The sequence below is a fragment of the Rousettus aegyptiacus genome, unplaced genomic scaffold (genome assembly GCF_014176215.1).
Source record: "Rousettus aegyptiacus isolate mRouAeg1 unplaced genomic scaffold, mRouAeg1.p scaffold_m13_p_16, whole genome shotgun sequence".
Taxonomy (NCBI): Eukaryota; Metazoa; Chordata; class Mammalia; order Chiroptera; family Pteropodidae; genus Rousettus; species Rousettus aegyptiacus.
The window spans coordinates 4,161,806-4,180,432 of NW_023416291.1; the positions used below are offsets into that span (position 1 = coordinate 4,161,806).

The 18,627-nt window shown below is 41.2% G+C and overlaps 1 protein-coding gene and 1 pseudogene across 1 annotated transcript in view; both read left to right on the forward strand.

Moving 5' to 3' along the window:
* Window positions 1–18,627, forward strand: part of FAT4 (FAT atypical cadherin 4) — a 129,538-nt gene that overhangs the window by 22,914 nt on the left and 87,997 nt on the right. The window lies entirely within an intron of this gene.
* On the forward strand, window positions 581–699 carry LOC118612690 (annotated as a pseudogene).

Consider the following 18,627-nt stretch of genomic DNA (forward strand, 5'->3'; position numbering starts at 1 on the left):
ATCTCCATAGTGAAATGAATTAGATGGTTTTTATATAGACAGGGTTGGGCAAAAGAGTTTAGCCAACAAAACAGGAAAAAAAAATTTTAGGACCACAAGCAACACCCTGAACACCCACTTAAAAGTGAATGAATTTAATCGATTAGCTCTTCTTTGGCTGATCAGAGAGCTCCCATTCCCTGACTGGCGTTTATCTATCGTGGATAGAAAATAAAGCCACATATTAAAAACACCATGTCATATGTGCATAAAGCCTATCGTATGGTGTCTATAATAATTAACAGGCAGTTTATCTTCTGAAGAGCATCCATTAAGTCCACCAATAAATATAATTGTAGTGACATTTCGTAGTTACTTGGTTTATCGTTCTAAGACAAAGTGATATGAGAATTGGTGAAGTTCTCTTTTCATTATACATTTGCATGAGAAACACATTGATTTGGTAGAAATATTAACAAATACAATTATTTTGAAAAAGCAATAATTAAAATATACTTTTGTATTTCATTGGTTCTTACCTACAGTAAATGCATTGTAAGAGTAGGCTTTCAATCAAAACATTTAGGTAATTTATTAAATAGTCGTGTGCCATGACACCCTGAACGTGCCTGATCTCGTCTGATCTCGGAAGCTCAGCAGGGTCGGGCCTGGTTAGTACTTGGATGGGAGACCACCTAGGAAGATCAGGTGCTGGAGGCATAAAATAATAATAAGAATAAAATAAGTAAATAGTTACATGATATATTTTATTTAATTTTATAGTGTGTTTTGGGTTTAAATGTAAACATAACTAAATTTAAAAAGTTTTATTTTTACTATTGAGAACATGAAGTATGTTATATGTATTTAGGAGGGTACTTTTGTGTAGCACGCACCACTTTTTATTTAATGTACAAAAGATTTCTCTTAGTTCTTTTTATGCTGAAAACTTGGGTTTTTGAGTTTTTACATTTGAAGGGTCCTACGCAGTGCTGGGGCCACCGGCGAGCGCTGCCGTTCGCTTGCCATCCCTCCTGGAAATCCGATCAGTCAGGAATTTTCAACTTATTTATCATTCCATTCGGTTAAAAAAAAAAATCATGGAACTTTCATTTTATTTCTTAACATAGTATTAATAGTGGTTCTCAATTTCATTTATCTCAGGCTTTTGAACATATTTTGAAAATCTGAGTTTGAGTATTGACTCTCTACATATGTTAAGAACTTCGCTGCTCAGAAAGATAAATTAAAAATAAACATTGGCTCTGATCTGCCAGAGCATTTGAGGAGCCGCACTGTGGGAGGGCACCCCGTGCCTTCCGTGTGGACCGTGGCGCCTGGCACGTGGCCGCCGTCCATGCGCGCTGGCGGGACGAGCTCACCGGAGCGAATTGCGGACACGGCGGGCTTAGCTTTCCTGGCGCCGTTGTACCTGTCGTGTTCACACTATGCGCCTCTTTCAGAAGGAGCTTTTTTAATTTGGTCGTAGTCTGAATTGCTGACAGCAACATGGTCCTCCTTTATGTAAAGTCCTATAGTAGTCAACACTTCCATTTACAGGTGATCACCAAGCGTTTGTGAAATCGGTGGTCAGGGGCAATGTCCAGGTGTCCTAGAGGAAACTGAATGAAGCAGGTCACTGTCCTGCGTGGTTCATCGCCGAACGTATCTTTTACATTGAACAGGAGAACAGTGAAAAAAAATCTCGGTAGAAGAAAAATAGTGAGTGGTGTGTTTTTGACATGGGGACTTGAGATGACTCTAGTGTAGGTCAGGTGTCTTCCCTGTTACCTTCTCTCAAGGCCGGGGAGGAATGGGAAAGCCCTCTTACGGACCGTCGGAGAAAAAAGGAAAAGTGGCGCTGACGATACATACTGTTTTTCTTTTAGTAAATTATTGTCTTTAAATTTTTTTCTGGTATTTTGTTAATGTTGTTATAGCCATTGAAATATAGCTAATCTTAAAGATTACCTTAGATGTCAGAAAAAAAAATAATACATAATATATTTTTATTTTTCCTTCAATTTCCTAGTGGTAGCAGAAAGCAGTACTTAAAAATCTTAATTCTCAAGCCTGTAGCTAAAAAAAAATAGAAGAAGAAAGCTAAAAAAAAACAGTATGATAACATTTGCAGATGTTTTTAGAAGTAAAAGTAAATATCAGTTATACTTCCAGTGGAAAAACAGTTTTCTAGACTTTTAGTCGGACTCAGTGATTTTTCCTTCTGAAGGCTGCTCTGGCATGCATTATTAATGAGCTTTAATTCTCATTTGCATGTTGGAATTTCCTTTTAATCAAACTGAGTGCGCGTAAGAGTTTTCGAAGGGTTGTCGCTTATATAACTTACATCATTAAGCATAGATGGAGTTACAGATTTGTTCTTACAGCATTGCCAACATCTGCATTTTAAGTAAAGCCTACACACCTGGTGCTTTAAGTGTTAACCAGGCAGGTTTCCCCGTTGCCCGGGCAGAGAGCGCTGTGTTCAGTGTTGCAGTTCAGCTGGGCCGTCATTCTCTGTATGAGATTAATCTTCTGGAGAAGGCAATGAAGGTTTTCCTATTTAATTTGCTTTCAAGCAGACTTTTTTTTTTTTTTTTTTTTTTTTACTTTTAAGTAATGCTCTTAGTAGGTCATTAGACTTTGAGAGTTATTCACTTGGTTAGCCCAAACACTAAAACCTTGTGTCTTTTAACTCTGATTAGTGACACTTTAATAAAGTCATTTGAAGTTCAGTGGACTGAATTTTCCAACTTTTCTTATGTTTCCATGGCCACGGGGAAGCAACCTGTACCAAAGCTCCTATACAGTCTTTTAAATGCAAATCTTGGGAACCTGTGTAATTTGGCATATCTGACTTTACCGTTTGCAGAATGTGAGGGATTAAAATAAAAGCGGTAGCAGTGTTTTTCCTCTTTTTTGTTTATCAAGTTGGCGTACAGCAGGTGTTGAGAAATAGAGAAGTTACTTGACTGAACTTGGATTTTTGAGGATGTAAGTTTGTGGATTAAACTTTCACAGCTCTGCTGCTTTTTAACAAGCCATTAGGACAAAACTTCATTTTTTTCCTCATGATTACGTAGTAGGGGTAGTGCAAAACTATTGAAAGAAAATTTTCTTAGTGATATATCCTCGAATTCTTTTTTTTTCCCAAAAAGATAAGGGCAAAGTGTATTCAATTGGCTATAATTAAATCATGAACGGCGAGCTCACTTGGGAAGAATTAATGCATTTTGTGTTGGGTCGGGGACTCGAGTGAACATTTACAACACGTGAGAGTGGAAAGGATGGAAACTTACGCTTGCCTTTCGGTTCACAAGAAGCCGAAGAGGCAGGGCATTGACTCGATTTTCATGGGAAGGCCGGCTGCAGCCTGCTCGCATGTTCACAGGCCTGACAACTGGGCGCCGGGGGCAGGGGGGCGGGGGCGCGCCCCGCATCCAGTCATGGTTTGTTGGGGACACACAAGGGGAGATGTAAAACAGAGCTGTGAATAGGAACAGTGGCCCTGTGTCTCGAAGCTGACTGACTTCTGCGGCGCTTCGTGAAGGCGTCGCCCTTCCCTGTGGATGAAGTCTGCGCTGTGCGCAGAGCAGTGTTTAAGTCATGATTCAGTGACTCTCGGTGGAGGGACCTGCTCTCCGGGAAAACAAGGTGAGGGCCATGAGCTGCAAATGACACAGCCGAGCAGGGGCCGGAGAGCCGGCCTCAGCGCGGGTCGTGGCGTGCGTGGAACTCTAGATGCCGAGAGGCTCATTTTCACCTACCAAAGGGATGAATCGCCTTGCGTGATTTTTTAAATCTTAATACCAATAAAGTTGGATATTTGTATTTTGTATCTAATACAAATTAAATATGTAAGATGTGGCTCTGCGTTTACTCATTGACTTAGTGAATTTTAAAAGGCATTTTTTCTTTCATGTAAACTTAATCGATGACATTTTCTATGAACTAATTTTGCCAAAACTCAATGGAAATGCTGTGGTGTAGGCAGGATCTAACACAGATATTACCAGTATATTCCCTGGGAACTTGATAAATGCTTGTGTTCAATGAGGAAGAGCATCAATAAATAATGACAAGGCGATGGAGTAACTGGTGGCTAATGGTGAATATAGAGGCTTGTGGCGTTTTCAATGAGTGGTTATATATTGTGCAGTGATGAAAATGAATATTTTTAACGAAGCAGCCCTCTGAAAACTGATGACCAAAATTGTTCTTTGAATTGACATCTTGTGAGAATAACTGTTAAGAAATGCTTTATTTTTGGTTTCTATAGCTTTAATTAATGACCATCAAGCATAGCTAATATGTTACCAACTATATATATATAATATATACTTTATATCACATGGATATATGAAACATATTATCTCTCTGTATGTATTTTAGTCATATGACCTAACTGCTTTATAGGTAGAGATAGACATATGGATTAAAGGCCAGCCCACCAATGGTGCTAATTAAAAGTGATATTTAAAAAAGATAAAAAAAAAAAAAAGAAAGCTTAAAAAAACAGTATGGTAACATTTACAGATATTTTTAGAAGTAAAAGTAACTCTCAGTTATACTTCTAGAAAAATAGTTTTCTAGAAGGACCTCTTTTTACCAGTCACTCTTCGGTTTGTTGATATTTTAAGAGATGGCTGCTCACCCTTAACTAAAACCATTCATTTTAGAAAAGAGAAATTGATTTGTTCGCTTGGAAAAAAATACATATATGATATATAACTTGAATATTATATGGAAAATATTTAACAATACAAATCATGAATAAGTGCTAGTAATAATTTGCAATTTGTAAGAATTCTCACTTTGATATATTTTTGTTGCAGTTTTAATCTGTTGTTCATCAGATTGCATAATAATTGCTTTTACTTTTTAAAGTAGGTATAGCTTACTTAGAATGCTGAGGTGATTTGAATACATACTTTCTAAGATTTTTAAAAGACCCAAAACTTCAATCATTGAACCTGTGAAATGTATGACTAAAAAATTATTGACTTTTAGATTCGGATATAAAGGCGATTTACTTACCCATTTTAGTTGGGTTTACTGGTTTTTAAGAGTTAGCATTTCTTTGATGATAATCTTACTGATGTATACCATCTTTTTCATCTACTATTTGGGATTTTTAGAATTCAGAAGAATTACAGCATATCAATGTCAAATGATCTAGAAAGTTCACACATTTTGGAGTCAGTGGGCTCAGGGTTCAATTTTTACATCACTCGGCCTTTGAACTAGCTTTATGACATTGAGAAAATTGCCAAATATTTCTGACCCTCAGTTTTTATAACCATAAAATAATTATATTAATAGCTACCTTATTTAGTCACTGTGTATCCTAATTAGTTAATGTAGCAGGATCTCTAATACAGAGTTTCTATGTTGTGAGCAACGTGCTTAAGGAAATAATTGTATACCACAGAAATTGGAACAAATCCTTTGATGTTATAAAATGGTCTCCAAAACACATAACTTCAAAGGCCAGAGAACATCACAACAAAACATCAAAGCACCTACACCTTCAATAAGCAATAAGCAATAAGCTCTCTATATAGGACATGCACTTTCTGTCCTCATTTGTCCTGCTTATTAGTGTATCTCCTGTGCTGAGTCTAAAACCTGGCAGCCAGAGTGAATCAATAATGATTTATTGAGGAAGTGAATAAATATTACTGCATTAGAGTGGGAGAAAATTAATTAATATTCTTTAATATTATTCTTAAATATTAATTTATTCCTAACCTACTTGCATACTGGCGGGCTGCTTTTTTATTGTGTGGGTCCTTAAAGTTACAACCCCATAGAATATGTACAAATGATCTAAGTAAATATTCAAACTTGGAACCATTACAATGCTGTCTACCTGGATAAACTCAAGCCCAACTCACGTTGATAATGCTATGTTTTACTTGTTATTGAAGCAAGCCATATTTTAAAAAAGGAGTGTGCTGAATTAATTATAAAAATGAGTATAATATATATTAAAATTATCACATCTAAGAGAAAACTTCAGACATATTTTATGGTGTTAAAGAATATGGTAGGATCTGGGAGTACCATATAGATTATCTCTGAAAATAATTATTTTCCAAAATTCCCACCAAATTTAGGAAGAAGATTAGAAATGAAATGAATTATCATATCAGTAATAATGAATCCATGCATTGGGAATTTGTATATAGTTTTGGTTGCTTAAGTCGAGAAATAAATAATGATACTGAGGAAGGAACATAAATTATCCAAGGAGTTTAAAAGTGTATAATGAGAATATAAAATTTAGGACTTTTAAGGCTAGAGAAGAAAATAAAAAAGGCATTTTTCATGAAGTTTATATAATTATTTAAAATATTGCTAACATTGGCTTTTATTCAGAACTGTCAAGGATATAAAAGATAATGGCTAACACTTGTAGCTTGAAAGAGATGTATTTAAGAAAAGTAATATGATATACAGTATTCTATCATCCATACTAAATTAACATGTTATGGATTGAATTAAACCGATATAGCACAAGAGACAATATGTGTTCAAAGATAAGTTTAAAAGGTGTTTAAATTAGTTTGTGCACAGCCGCACGCTCTTGCACAGATGGCCCTGTGCCTCCAGAGTCAGAGAGGGCGTATGGACCTGGTGCGCTGTGGTCTCACCTGCTAGGTTAAATTGAGAGATCTACAGGGGCTTCAGCAAGCACGTGACACAAACTACACACATAACATGCGCCATGACATAATTTGACATATACGTCCCCTTTTAAACTTTAAACATGACAGCAATGTAGTTGGGAATATAATAATGGATTCATCTAGAATATTGTCATTTATTTGACAGTCATATGTCACATAAACTAGATTCAAATTACATAAAGATACACAAAGGCTTAGAAATAAACAACTGTTACTAGGTTTTTTCCAAAGATGAAAGATAATGAAAATTGATTAAAACCTGGCTTAATACAATTTAGAGTTTTCATAGGGCTGTAAACTCAATGTGAAATTCCATGCATATTGAATTTACAATTACCAATGACATCAAATTTATTTTATAACTATGCTCAGGTTTTTTATGTGTGAATCCATTAAATTGAATTAAATTTTGAATTTCTTAAATTTCTATCTGATAGAGCTTGGGTATTTGGTACTTCATAAAAATGCACATTTCACATAAGGAGTGAATAATCGATATCATGATTTCTCTTGGGTAGGACAGCCCATTGAAGGAGCACAAAGAAATAGTAAATTTCAGTTCCAGCAAGTCACACCCTTTAGAACCAGTTGAATGCTGAAGAAACTTGTTTGTGTTTATCTTTGGTCACAGTCAGTGTTTCCTTTTTTGCTCTCCACCAAGATGAGGGATTGGAAGCTTTTTCTCTAGTCGGGCTAAGTAAATCCAAAAGGAAAAAAAAATGTAGATTTTGGGTTGGCCCTATAATCACTATAATTTTATCTTGATTTTCCAAGTACAAAAATCCAGAATTCATCATACTTTATTTAGAAATTTCCAAATTCTCTTTCTTATGCTGATTTTTTTTTTTTTTTTTTAATCAGTTTCAATGACTTCATTTCTTGTGTGCAGCAGAAAGAATCCAGTTTGGTCTTTGTAAGGAGTGAAAGACTAGGAAGGAAGTATGTGTTGTGTAGCCAGTGTTTGGAGTTGGTGGTTTTCACTTTTGTTTACTGTGCTTTTCATTCAGTCTGAATGTGCCTATCTAACAGCTTTGGAGAAGCACCTTTGTCCCCAGCACTGGCCTCCAGGAAGGCTTGGATCCTAGTGAGCTTGGAGAAATGGGTGCTGGCTGTCATCCACAGGAAAACAGGGCGAGTTCGCAGAGGTCCCGCTGCTCTCCTTGAAAGTTCCCTCCCCTCATGCACTGCTGTACGCCGTCCAGTGTTACCAGGGGCAGACACTAAGCAGAAAAGTGAGGTTATCTACTCATCTTCCCTAGAAAGGCCGTCCATGAAATCTGAAGACTGCCTGACCCATAGGGTGGTTCATCATATTTCCATTCTGCCAAGTTGGAATGAAAGGACATTTAAATTTGTTGTTGGTGGTGGTGTTTCGTGACCACTGGAGGAGAGGGGATGAGAGGCGTGGGAGGTCTTTCATTAGAAGATGCCCGGCCCCAGGCCGCGTACCACTCAGCAGCCAGGCACCGCCAGCCTTTAGTGGACTTGCGCATGGTCATCATCGGTCAGATTGGTGTAACCCTTGTTTTCAAAATCCCATTGTACTCCATCTTTACTTGATGGATGTGTATCTGTGGGCAATGAATTGTGAGGATTGGTCCTTTGAGACAGTAGAAATGAGTCCTTGCTGTGTCCGCAGCAGAGTGCTTTGCATTTAATAGGCCCCGAGGAATATGTTTTTAATTCATCGTTAGCCTTCTTCAGTATCATCATGTTAAAATATGATTCCGCTCTAACTTGAAGATGTTTTGAAATCCTTCTGAAATTGTAAAAGTTGGCAAATCTTGGAAGAATGCAAAAGGTGCATTCTTAACAACTAATAAAGATTTTAAATGACCCAAACCAGATCTCATTTTTCAAGAAACGTCCAGTTCTATAGAAAGTTTGGCATTCGATTAGAATGGCTTCTTTATTCTAGCAGTTCTACAATGATTTGAAAATGCAAACCAGCCCACGTTTATGATAGTCTACGGAAGTTTCACAAAAACATTACTTCATCACAAACAAAGAAATTATTCATTGCTTCTTAGGCAACATCGCAACATCTGCCCACTATTGACTTGTCCATTTTTATATTGTTTGAGAATATGATGTAAATTTTAAAAATTATTGATTTCTTTTTAGTTTAAACTAGTATTTTGCCCCATTGGAATTGCCCCAGAAGTGAGATAAATACATTTTAAAATAAACTCTTTTCATAATATATTTACTATCCTTTGACGGTCTGTTAGTTGATCTAAGACTTGATAATATTTTTAAAAACGAAAATTAATATATGTCTTTAGAATGAAATAATGTCCTAACAGAGGTTATAGTTGCACATATATGGAACTTTTATATATACATATATATACACACATAAGTATGTATACATATACACACATGTATATATATATTTATATTTACAAAATTTGATTATGGGTCAAATTTTGAATATATATATACGCATACATATATGTGTGTGTATATATATCACTAAGGAAGTCTGTTTGCTTCCATAATGTGACTCACACACATCTTATAAATGTACATTTGTTACATATTAATCTTTAGAGTAAAATATTTAATAACTAAAAAATTCTGAATAAAGACTGTCAGTTATGTTTAAGTTGAATTGTGGCATTTGAGAATTTGCCAAGCCATCATTATAGAATTGACCCAAAGGTCTCAGAAATGTTATATAATCAATCATCCTTTTCATCAAGTATGTATATAAATGAGTTTAGTACAGCCTCTACTTATTCATAAGTTCAGTAATTCACTTTTCACAAAGAATTCCCTGCATATCATCAGCAATTAATATTTTTATCCTATTTAGTTTTAGAGGAGTTTCATACTGTGTATTGATACTGATAAGAGAGTGAGCGACCTTTTTAAAAAAATGTTCATTTCCAAGCAAATGATTTATAAATGCAGTTATTACTATTCTCTAATCCGAAAACACATGCATTTCTCTGCAGTAAAATTAAATAGCTTCTACCATGTCTATTAGAGTTGGCTAGCTCTAACCATATTTGGAGGTGCTCTTAGTCAATCAATAGCCTCCACATATTTTAATTTAACAAAATACAGTGAAAATAGAAATTCCTGTAACCCACTTCATTACAGAATGCATTTAAGTAAATAGAAAAAAAAGCTGATTCTAGTGTTGTGGCGATGGGATGGAAAACTTATCACTGACGTGGTTTGGATCTCAGCTCTTTTGGCCAGCATCACACTCCTGGGCAGTCGACTTCACTTTCGTGAACTTCAGTTTTCTTACCTGTGAAATGGGAAAAACATATATAGGGTTTCATAACGTTTAAGGATGTAATTTACATATTGCACACATAACAGTGCCTTTTACGATACCAGTAGAATATTCTACATCTTTATACCCCATTTGCTTCTGGTGATGTAGAGATGATGGTTCATTTTCTTTTTCTCTTTTTTCTTTTTTTTCCTTCACTAATTAACGGACTCAAGTGGAGTGGATGGTGCTTTGTGGGAGAGAAAAATGATAAGGATGCTGATGATGATGAAAGCGGTTTCCGGGATGTTTTTGGTTTCTGTTTTTCATCTCGCTACAGGGCCATTGACAATTTTCCTAATACCGATGTATAGAAGCAAGAATTGTCTCTTCTCCCCCCACCTCCCTGCCCCAACATCTCTGTGTTAGATTTTCTCTATCACAGCTGCTTCCTTGGATTGACATAATGATATCCTGTGAGCAGCAGCCCTGCTGTTTGGATCATGTTTTGTTTTCTGTCAGCATTGTTTCACAAGCATTTTCCTCAGTGGGCTAAGCAGACCCCGAGTGGGAGGCTGATAAAAGCAGCCTCATCTTCATGCATCACTTTGGATGTTTTCAAAGAGAGCAGAAGCAGCTGTGACGGTGTTCACACGAGCTGCTCGGGGTGGTCTCATCTTTGTCGTCTGGTAAGAAGAGTGCACCCTGGCTTGCATTCCTCCACTGGAGAAGAGCAGAGTCCCCTAAGTGTTATGCGTTTTTATTCCTAGGCGTGTCTTAAAATTGGATCTGTGATAAAGGGAATGACATCTTTACCTCCCTGGGTAATCTGTCTTCAAAGTAAATGCACAGAAGTGCTGTTTATAGATTTATAGAATGTCTGAATCAATATTTTATACAGATTTTTGAACTAATGTGTAAGAGGTTGGTATTTACATAAGCAATCAGAAGGGTTTTTTTGTTTGATTAGTTAAAGGGGTAGGAAAAGAGGAAAATAAGTCTTCTCCATATGGGGAAGATCATTATAGTAGTCACATTCCGCTCTACTATTGTAGATCTTTTTTTTTTTTTTTTGACATTTTCTAGGCCATGAGCAGTAGCTACATATTTGAAAATGTCCTGTGTTAGAGTTATCTTCTAAAGTGACTGTGCAATACAAGTGATAAGACCACATGATATAAGTAACATACAGTTGAACTTCAGAATGTTGTACGTGGTTTAGTCTAATGCAGCGCATGTACAGATGAGAGCCATCCACCAACAGACGAGACACCGCGCTGACTCGCCACTAGTTCCGTGTTGAACAATCATGAATTTAAAGATATGAAAATTAAGTTCCTTGAGCATGTGGCTGTGTCACTGCATTTCTTCTGCGTTGCAGTCTCCCTCCCACCCCCCAGTTCTGCCACCGCCTGCTGCCATGCACGGCACATGGCAACGGTGACGAATGAATAAGATGAAAAGCGAGCATGCCATACGATGTGTTGTATAAAATGAGCATAAAGCAGTATTCAAATGAACGGGGTAATTGATCGTCAGTGTGCTCAAGTATAAACTGTGTGTTTCTGAGTCTCTGTAAATGGAAAGCATTGAAACCCGTCAGATTTCACGAGCAGTCATAGAGAAAAATGCTAAATTTGTTTTTATTGAATGCATATGTCTGAATAAGATATTCTTGATTCCATTTTTTATGAGGAATTTAGGTATTTGTATAATCTCTTGATCTATAACAAAAATTGTTTGCTCATTTAAATTGATACAGATTCCTATTGAGCCCAAAAGACCTACAGAACAAGATCTGAGATGCATTTCTATTTCAACCCAGGCAATTTCGGACCATTAAGTAGTAATAACAAAACAAAGGAGTCAAGTGGAATTTTCAGAGAAATTATTTTACCGATCTGTCTCCTAGCATTTAACTAAATGGAATAGATTTACCATTTCAGCTGTATTTGATAACACTAGGCTTTCACACAAAGACACGGGAGGTGTATTCTCCTGCTCATTCTTGTGGATTTTACTGCTTTCACTAAAGAGAAACAAAATGCTTGATCTCCTCATTGCAGCTCAGATTTAAAGTGTAACGACTAACGCGTGCATCGTTGAACTGCTGGCCGGTGCTCTGTGCAGAGGTTTGAAGCAGGAGGCTTTGCCAGGAGGCCAGGCCTGCCTCCTGCAGTCTGTCATTGACCACAGACGTCCGTCCTGGGACGCGGTCTCGGGGCACCTCTCAGCCTCGTTGGTCAGGTCCTTTTGGTTAATGAACTGGGCCATGTGCCCCTGGCCCTTCGCTTATGGAAGGGACGGCTCACTACTGCACGGGGCTGTGAGGATTTCCGCTTGCCTTTTGCTGTTAGTTTCTTCTGTGGTCATTTAATCTCGAAATACATAAATCCAACTAGAGTTCTTTTAAGTAAGCCAGCAAGGAGGACAAAACTCACTATTATTATGAGTGTGTAGTTAGGAAAACAGTAAATGGAACTTCAGTTGACTGATTTTAGCCTTTTTCTGTTAGAAAGGATTATGTTTAACTTAAAGTCTCTGTATTTGGAATTATTGGGACTTGTTATTATAGACAAGTCATCTGCCATGTTGTGTGACATCTGATTTCCTATTACCAGTTACATCTGCACATTCTGTATTTTGTGAGGACTTGATGCGGGGTCATGAATTCAGGAGACAAAATTATATCCAATAGAAAAGAAAAGGCAACTAGAAGTGGAAAGTAAACCGTTTACATGGTACTTTCATTCTGGGTGTCATAACTCACATACACTTGTTTGCTATACAAAATGCGGTCAAGTATTTTAGCATCGTTTTCTTTCAGAAAGTAGTTAATCGTGCATGAGTAATGATCACCGCTGCTGTATGCTAAGCGCATGGCCAGAGTCCGTAGCTAAGTGTCGCCAGACAGAAGTGGCGGCACGATCTCACCGGCTGTCCTGAGCACGCCGACACAGAGCAGCAGCTTTCACGGCCCCGCAGGTCCTTGGGGCAGGTCCCGAGACCGTCTCCAGTTTCCTGATGAGAAGGGTCATAGATGGGTGGAGGTAACTCACCCAAGGACGTTAGGGCCAAATGCAAAAAAAAAAAAAAAAAAAAAAAAAAAATCTTGTTGTAGTAGATTAGGTTACTTGTTAAATACCCTTGGTTTTAGAGATGTTATGGTTTTTCTACTGAGTTCTCCGTTTTAGAAAGCTAAGCTAGCAATACATGCTAAAGGCCCATATGTCTCCAAAATATACTGCGTTCGTGCATCTTTGCTAGTGGGCAGTTTAAGACAGTTCTCTGCCTATATGTTCAAGTGCAAATGATCTTTTTCACTATGGCTCGTCATTGCTACTCAGTATATTGACTAATGAGTAATATAAGAATTATCAGTCTTGAAAACATAACTACGAGATCATTATTTATAATTCTGTTGTCTAATTTTCCTTTTAAATCAAAAACTTGTACCTTCTGTTTTTATGAGTATAGTAACCCGAAAGAAAATCAGAAGCTTCAGAGGGAAACTGAAATAGGGATAATCATCAGAGGAAAATCATACTTGCACATAAATTAATATTGCAGCATGCCTGGAATATTAGCATTCAGAGAACGAATACTTTTATGTGTTGCCTATTTTGTAGTGTTTTTTTTTTTTTTTTTTGGTTTTTATTTTTTTGCTTGTTTATCTTTCTTTTACTCATAGGCCTTAGCCTGGATCTCTGGGGAGAAATAATTCCAAAATTTATACTCCTTAAGCCTCACCCTCAAAATACTACTTACTGACTCTGCCGAGTCCGGTCGCCGCATTTCCTAGATGGATTTTCACACAGTATCGCGTAACATCCTGAATCGGGTGCCCCGAAGCCCTCCCTTTCTCTCCCGCCTGCCCTCGCCTTCCCCTCAGTGCCTTTACTTGAATTCGGCTCATCTTCCACGCTTTTCTCTCGACCTGTGGCAGTCTAAACGCTCCTGCTTCCTTCACAGTGTCTCCCCTCCCCACGTTACCAGCACCGGCACTCCTGTCACCCTGGTGGGGGGGGCATCTCCCTCCCCACTCGGAGACCTGCGGCCGCCCGTGGGGCTTCCACAGTGCACACTCTGTGGCCGCAGCACGGCAGTTCACTGCCCCATCCTGCACCCGCGGGTGGGAGCATTGTCCCCCCAGGCTCGCACATAGAGAGGCTAAAACCACGTCACGGCTCCAGCGTTCGGACAGACACGGAGGCCGCGCGCTGGCCACGGCTGTCCCTCTCGCTCAGTGCAGCCCCCCTGTCAGGCCGCTGCTTCTCCCCCGATGACTGCGGCTGCATGCCCGCGGCCCTGGAAGCAGCGCTGTCCTCAGGGAGCTCAGCCTCCTAGGGGAGGCCGAGGGATGAGTCAGTGAGCTTGCACTGTTCGCAGTGAGAGACAGTACATATGCACCTAGCTGTGGTCACCCCCCCCCCCACTGTGCTCGAAAAACTCAACATGCCTTTGGGGGAGGGGCACGGGTCCTAGATATCATGCAGGAGGCACGATCATCTTTACTTCATTAAAACTTCAGTTTACTAACGATTATAAACATGTAAAATATGGTTCTGCTTAATTCTGGGATAAATATTTATGGATATGAGTACACTAATGTGTATTGTTTCAAGTTTTTTTCATTAACTTCTGTGTCAAATTGCTGGTTACTGAATGGCTAAATATTGCATTTTTCCCCTATGGGGCAAAGCTTCACCCCATTAGTTGCAATGAATGTGGATTAGATCTCGGCCCTCTCTGCGAGGTACTGGGATAGACGCTGGGAGGAATTCAAAAATAATAAAAATGCGTCTGTGGTCGTGGGGTGCAGTCAGTCACTAGCCAAGCAGATGACGCTGTTGCGCACATGACGGGTTCAGTGTCACCTGCAGAACGGAAGGTCTAGACAAGGGGCGGCGGGAATAAAGGGGCCGCGCTCCACCAGACCGCGCCGATCGGGAAGGCGCCGTGCGGGGACCGGCATCCGTGGTCAGTGGCGAGTGAGGCCCCGTGCCCGTCTGCGGGCGGAAGCCGCGGTGGCCGGCGCGCAGGGGGTGTGAGACGTGAGCTGCTAGGTGCGCACGCAGGGCCTGCTGCCGCGGGCGGGGCCTGCGTTCGATGGCATCAAAAAGAAAACGCAGAACGATGAACTTCGCCCGAGTAGGAAGGACAGGCAACTACACGGTTGATTTGAAAATTGTGGTATTTGCAGACTTTGGGATATTATAAACTGCCAAAGCCACACAGAGGCGGGCTCATTCACACCTGTGGTAGAGCAGGATCTGCCCGGGGTGGAGTTCCGTGATGGAGAGTCGGGAAAGGTGGAGAGATGCGGGCAGTCGCGAGTACCGCGGTAGAAAGGTGACCGTTTTCCTCCCTGTAACGTGTGCTGATCTGCTGTCCTCCTGTGGCCCACGTCAGTCACGAGCCCTGTCCACTCGTCCTCACGTGCGAGTCCCAGACTGCCCGGGGTGGCCTTCGGTCACCCTCAAGCCCGGGCACTGCCGTGGGCCGTGAGAGAGAGGCCGTTGGGTTCACGCAGCCCTCGACCACTTGAGCAGAGCGTTTCCGGTCTGAGTTTTCCATTCTGTTGTTTTCCTGACGATCCACGTGGACTTAGTCCGACGCCGCTCTCCGGTGCCCAGTTGCTGTGCCTGCCCTGGCCACGCTGCTCTGGAGGCACCACCCACTGATGATGCCACGGGCACGGGTGTCTGCCGTTTGCTCCCTGGGGCCGGGGTTCCTTCTCCGAATGTTTTCATTCAGCCATTACCCTCTCCCCTCCTCTTTCTCTCTCCCCCTTCTCTGGCTACACATTAAATGGAGGTTCTCTCAAAGGCCCGTTTTTGGACTGACCCTCCTCTCTCTACAGCGTCTCCGTAGCAAACTCATGGTGTCAGCCGTCGCGTTTGTGTGGAGCACGTTTTACCTCTCTCTCTTCTTCACCATCATGCTCCAACTATTTGCTGGAAATTTCTACCTGGAAATTTAGCTCCCAAGCCACTTCAGGTCCGCGCCATCTGCTGACAATGTCATGAGCTAGGTGCTTCAGTGCGCTCCGCGTGCGTCGTAGGGGGGCAGCAGGGCCCTTTAAGAACACACTGGAAGGGAACCGCACGTGGACCCTGGATCACTGACATGTCGCCGTGGAGGTGGTACGTAAACTGCAGCTCGAAGGGTCACTTGAAATTGACCAGGCAGAGTTCAGTGGTCAGGAGGCAGGTTCCAAGCAGAAAGAATACTTTACATAAGTGCCCCGAGGCGGGCGGGTGGGACTCTGAGCGATTGGAGAAAGAAGTTGATTGAGTTAGCACTTGGAGGGCCCGCTGTGAAGACCTCGGCCGGTGTGCCCGGGTGTGTGCGCAGAGCTCCAGGAGGAGGCGGAACTGCTCTGTGTTTCTCACACCTAAAGGAAAGCCGCTCTCCATCAAATGATCGATTCGGTCAGATTTGCATTTCATAAGAAGGCTTTTAGCCGGATAGAACCGTGAGTGGACGCAGAGACCAGTCAGACGTTGGGGAGATTGTGGCAGCTCGGTACAGAGGACCCGGAGCCCCGGACAAGGTGGTGGCAGCGAGGTGGGGGGCACGTGGCCAGGTGGTGCCGGTGTCTCTGGTGAGTCAGAGGTGGGTGTGAAAGGCGACGGAAGTGGTGAGATGCCGGCTGCTTCTGCCTTGAACAGCTCAGCGGGTGGCACGTTAGGGAGCCCTGGCCGCGGGGCGGCGAATGCCACCTGCACCTGCTGCAGGCACTGCCCCAGAGGGCAGCGTGAGGCAGGCGAGTGTTGGCAACTGGAGCGCACGGAGCTGTCTGGGTTAAAATGCAGATCTGGGGTTCAGTGATCATGGGCGTCGTGTGAGAGCAGGCGTGTTGTCCGGGGCGGTCGGGGGGCTCGCCCTCGGGGGTGAGCAGGGCTGCCTCGCTCTCCGGGGTGAGCGAGCGCCGTCGCACCCCAGAACCCCGGCCTGGCCTCTCACCTGGCGTCCTCTCCCTCCTCCTTTCTGGCTCCCCACGTGTGAACCGGTTAGTTGATAGTCTAGTCTTACCAGTTTTTCTCTCTGGTGTTTCTCGTTTACACCATCATTCCAGTTTCCAGTTTCTAACCTGTTTCTAACCAGTTTCTTCTTATTTCTCACCAGCACTACTGCAGAGTGCAGGGCAGCAGGACGATCGCCCGGAGGGTCACAGGCCACTGCGGGGAGCTAGGGGTAGCTGCGGGGTGGGAGGCAGATGGGTGGATCTAAGGAAGGTGGGGTGTGGGAATGGTTAGAACCCCTAGGGGTGCATTAGAAATGCTTCAGGACGCGCGTATGCTAGACTGTTTTTTTGCCCTTTGTTCTTAACGTAGCGAACCTGCATCAAATGCTATCAATTTGCTTTACCACACTGCTCTTCAAAAGCCTCATCTGTCACTGACGGTTCTTTTAATTAAAGCTGACTTGAAGCAATTTTTGCTAGAGCTAGGAATAAGCATTTGACATTTAAAAAATACTTTACATATATTAAACTATTTAATATTTATAAAATTCTGTGAGACACTTATATTATCATGTTTAACAAATGAGAAAATTGAGGATGAAAGGTTATAGTGTGTCTCTTCCAAGGTCACGTGACTCGTAACTGTCAGAAATAGATTTAAACGCAGTTGTTCTAGGATCAGGGTCTGCACTCTTGTCCAGGAAATAAATGATCGCATGTGTTTTAAGCACCCACTAATGTACTGAGAACAGTAGGATACACAGACATGCATGACTTCATAGCTAAACACACACAGCTATTTAATACATACATTAAACTTATGTTAAAGCACACATAATATTTTAAAACTTATAGAAGCAGAGTAGAAAAGTGGTTGCCAGGGCCTGGGAGCTGGGAAATAGGATGGAGTTGGTAAAAGGGTGCAAACTCCCAGCTGTGCGATGAATGAGGTCTGAGGACCTAAGGCATAACTCTGCATTGCGTATGAGAGGAGAACTTAAATGTTCTCACCCCAAACAGCAGAGGTCACTATGTGAGGTGATGGACGGGCTAGTTAACTTGATGAGGGGAGTCCTTCCACGACGTGTACGTATACCAAATCACCATGATGTGTGCTGTACACGCCCTACAACTTTACATGTCAATTATACTTCAGTAAAGCTGAAAACCAACCAACCAACCAACCAACCAACACTTGAGGCTTAAATATCAGGTAGGGGAAAACAAAGAACAGACTCAGTATCTAGTTCAAAACCACATAGAGAAAATTAAGAAGTTATTTAGTTGTTTTCAGTTGAATTTTACGAGAGATGGTTGAAGTAAAAAAGATTTTTCATAGGAGAAACTCAAGGGCGACCATTACCGTTGATGATCAGAATCTTCAGCAGTCACCTCCCCTTAGGTATCACGCAAGGAACCGCCGCTACGTGAGACACACAAAAATCGGGGTGGTGACTTTTGCTCACAGATTTACATAGTTTTAAATCAGGGGAAAGTGTGCATGCGTGCGTGCATGTGTGCGTGTGTGTGTGTGTGTGTAAATCCTGCCCCATCTCAGGCAGGTAGACATGAACAAAGCGGGAGACGATTTCCTGGCCGGTGGTGGAGAGCTTTCTGAATCTGCCAGTCCAGCTTTTCTTCCCCCTTCTGTTTTACGTTTTATATGACCTAAATAGTCAATTTAGTATTTGTTACTAGTTTGGAAATTATTTTTCTGGAGCCAATATGAAGTGTTAAGTATTTATAGACAGAAACTT